This window comes from Lampetra fluviatilis, chromosome 45 (assembly GCF_964198595.1).
Source record: "Lampetra fluviatilis chromosome 45, kcLamFluv1.1, whole genome shotgun sequence".
NCBI classification, from domain to species: domain Eukaryota; kingdom Metazoa; phylum Chordata; class Hyperoartia; order Petromyzontiformes; family Petromyzontidae; genus Lampetra; species Lampetra fluviatilis.
In genome coordinates this window covers 4,831,764-4,836,240 of record NC_136319.1, presented here as the reverse complement: position 1 = coordinate 4,836,240, position 4,477 = coordinate 4,831,764, and positions in this window count along the sequence as shown.

Genomic DNA, 4,477 nt, shown 5'->3' with positions numbered 1-4,477 from the left:
TAATGAATGATGCACTTCTTTTGCACCGTTCGTAGCTAACTGTTCTAATCTGTAGGTCTCTGTGGCACTCTGTTTGTCTGTGGGTCTCTGTGTACGTATGTTGAACTTCTTTCGCACCGATCGTAGCCAACCGTGCTAATCTGTGGGTCTCTGTAGGTGTCTTAGGGCGTTTCTGTGTCTCTGTTGTTCTCTATGGGTCTGGGTGTCTGTGGGTCTCTGTGTGTGTTAAACTTATTTCGCTCCGTACAGAGCCAACCGCGCTAATCAGATGGCAATAAACTAAACACAACAAGAAGAAGCAGTTTTAAAAAAACGAGTTGTTAGTCGAGATAATTTACAACTGCGTAGCTGGCCTGTGATCGACAGCAAGTGCTGTGGGAGGCAGCAGCAGCAGCGAATGTTGGTGGATCACGCAGAGATGGGGTGTGGAAGTCACTCCCTTTTCTACCCCGTGTGTGGGCGTCGAAGTCGGAGCCGTAAACCCTGGCTCTAGCCAAAAGAAGGTGGTGGTTGTACGGCAAAGTGTGTGGAGAAATCCCCATCTGTGCCATCTTATGCCATTCAAAGTGTGTGGACTAATCCCCATCTGTGCCATCTCGCACCATTCAAAGTGTGTGGACAAATCCTCATCTGTGCCATCTTACGCCATTCAAAGTGTGTGGACTAATCCCCATCTGTGCCATCTCACTCTCTTCAAAATGTGTGGACTATTCCCCATCTGCGCCATCTCATTCCCTTCAAAGTGTGTGGACTAATATCCATCTGTCCCATCTCACTCCCTTCAAATTGTGTGGACTAATCCCCATCTGTGCCATCTTACTCCCTTCAAAGTGTGTGGACTAATCCCCATCTGCGCCATCTTACTCCCTTCAAAGTGTGTGGACTAATCCCCATCTGCGCCATCTCTCTCCCTTCAAAGTGTGTGGACTAAACTATAAAATGTTTTTTTTTATTTTATCAGGTAAAGGCTCACTGAGCTATATACTGTAGCTCTTTTTCAGAAACAACCTGTCCACAAATGATTGCAGTTCAGCGAAGTGGCTGATAGCAGTCAAATCACGCTAAACGCGTGGTGATGTTGCTTCTAAATGTGGAGGGGAAAACCCGGAGGGCCCGGAGAAACATCCACGCAGTGACCACTACGGGGGAGAGAGAGAGAAAGACGCAGACTCCAAATACAAAGCAGAAGGTGTAGTCAGGGTCGGGATTGAACCCACGACCCCCTTTATACCAGTCGAGATAGTCAATATCGCCTAGCCACCGTGATGATGATGAGAGAGAGATACAGACTCCAAATATACAGCAGCAGCAGGCATGAGCAGGGTTGGGATTGAACCCACGTCCTCCTGCATACCAGGCGTGGGAGATAACATCTCGCCATCTGGATGAGGCCCTTTCAAGGGCTCACAAGCATAGAGAAGGGAGGGGAGAGAGTGTTTAATGTCTCTATGGATCTGGGTGTCTGTGGGTCTGTGTGTGTGTATGTTAAAGTTGTTTCGCACCGTACGTAGCCAAACCGTGCTACCACACAGCAGCGGCAACCATCAAATACAAAGATCCACCCCTTTAGCAAACTGTTGGAGAAAGTAATCTTAGCGAGTAGCAGCACCACGCCCGGTCGCCTTTGTCTCTCTCGTGGTGATTTTTACACCGCGCACCAGGTACGCATTTGAGGCTGAGTCGACCTAGGTGAGGCCCAGGACCGGTTCAAATAATCGTCATCGGTGCTGTTGGCCGTGAGCGGGAACCGAGCTCGGGTCGCCGGATTCATAGCACAGCGTAGCGCTAACCGCTACACCAGACCTACACCCACATACCTAGATACACTCATATATGGTCAAACACATGTTTAACATTACCAAACACAGATATACATCCCCCGTATGGCCTACGCAGGCTGTTGGGGCAAGTGTTGTTAGCGAGTAGCACCTATGAGGTCGGTGGTATGACCACACCCTGCCGTCTTTGTCTTCCCAGTGATGTTGTTTATCCACACGGATCAGGGTACTTCGTTCAGGATGAGGTAACCTGGAAGAGACCCAGAACCGATCTTTTATGTCACTGATGTGTGCTATGGTTACTGTGGCTTGTACAGCACTCACCACTGCGCCACCACTCCCCACCCATATGCACTCACCAACTCATCCACCCACTCACCCACTCACTAACTCACTCAACTACTCACCAACTCACACTCTCAGGCACGCCCACTCACTCTCCCACCCACACACTCACCCACCCACACACCCACTAACCCACTCTCCAACTCTCTCTCTCACCAGCCCACCAACCAACTCACACACACATTCACCCACCCACTCATTCACTTGCCCATTAACTCAACCACCAACTCACACATCCACCCACTCATTCACTCGCCCATACAATCACTTCCCAACTCCCTCACCCACTCACTCACTCACACACTCACCCACCAACCCACATACTTACTCACCAACTCACTCACCCACCAACTCACTCACTTACACCTCCCCACTTACTTAACCAATCACCCACTCACTCACCCAACCACTAACCAACTCACACAAACACTCACCCACTCACTCACCAACCAATTCACTCACTCTCCCACCCACTCATTCACTCGCCCATTCACTCACCTACCAATTCACTCACCCACTCACTCACTCCCACACTCACCCACCCACCCACGTACTCACTCATTCACTCACTCGCCCACCAACTCACTCACCCACTCACTCACTACCCACCCACACACCCACACATTCACCCATCCACCCATTCACTTGCTCACTCACCCATTAACTTACTCCCCCACCCACTCATTCACTTGCTCACTCACCCACCCACTAACCCACTCACACACATACACTCACCCACTCACTAACCCACTCACTCACCCACCCACTAACCCACTCACACACTCACCCACCGACTAACCTACTCACCCACCCATTAACCCACTCACTCACCCACCCACTAACCCACTCACACACACACTCACCCACCCACTAACTCACTCACTCACCCACCCACTAACCAACTCACACACTCACTCCCCCACCCACCCACTTTCTCTGCTCGCGAGCCACATGTACACGTCTCCTTACAAAGCAACAACTTCCTGCACATTTACCCTCCCCAGCCCAGCCCGACCCGACTCGCATTCCATTCTCTCCCCCGTCTCTCCTTCCCCCCACCACCATCTCCCCCTCCCCACCACCTCGTCTCTCACCCCTCCCCGCCTCCTCCATCTCCACCCACCGCGTCTCCCTACCTCCTCAAACGCCTCATCTCCCTGGGGTGCTCACGCCACGCTGGCGAGGAGATGTTAACTACCTCGCCTGGCATACAGGAATCAGGGAGGGCGATCCTGGATGCGACGGGTGATGTTTGTTCCTGCGGAACTCGTTCGCTGCAACCGTTCCTGCGATGTGGAGGTCTTGCAAGACAGTTTCGAGTCACAGGATAACGCCAAAGACGCCATGGGTTTGCGTCCACACCCGTTTGTTTAGCGAGGGCTGGCCACAGTGGCTCGGATATGTTAGCTACCTCGCCCGGTATACAGGAGGTCCGTGGGTTAGATCCCCGATCTGCTGTAAAATGTGAGGGTTTGTGTTGTGGCTAGGAGATATTGACCACCTCGCCAGGTATACAGAGGGTCGTGGCATCGATCCCGACCCTGACGCTTTGCTGAATGTATTTAGAGTCTGCGTCTCTCTACCCGTGACGGTCACTTCGTGGATATTTTTTTTCTCCTCCTCCACATTTAGAACCGACATCATCACGCGTTTCGAGGGTATTCTGACTGCTGCTACGATTTTCACGCGATAAGCCACTTTCGTCGAGTTGCGATGATTTGTGATGGATGGCCAGGTCGCTTTTGAAAAAGAAGCTACGAAGCTAAACTTGAGCTAAACTTTGTTGAGCTCAAGTTTAGTTAATTTCATTTATCTCCCCCTTAGATGCGCACCTCCGCTTAGCGAGGTTGGCTACACACGGACCTATAGACACGCAGACCCATAGAGACCCACAAATTAGCACGGGTGGCTACGTACGGTGCGAAAGAAGTGCAACACGCACGCTTGATCTCCCCTTTCATCTCCTCAATCTCGCACCTCTTCAATCTCCTCCCATTCCCCCCCTCCCTCTCCTGGTTCATGACACAGTATGTTGTACGATCAGTTTACTGATAGTATGACGATGATGATGAAGATTATGGTGATCATGGTGATCACCACGCTGATGATCACAGTCATCGTGGTGATGATGGCCGCGTTTGGGTCTCTCCTCCCCTAATTCGCCACTCCCCTCATCCTCCTCACCACTCGTCCTCAACACTCATCTTCGCTCTCCTCACCACTCCTCCTTCCCCCTCCACCGCCCTCCTCCCCCTCCTCACCACTCATCTCCCCTCTCCCCTTACTCCTAATCCCTCCTCACCACGCGTCTCCCCCCTGACCCTCCTCCCTTCGCTCTCCTCCTCCCTCTCCCC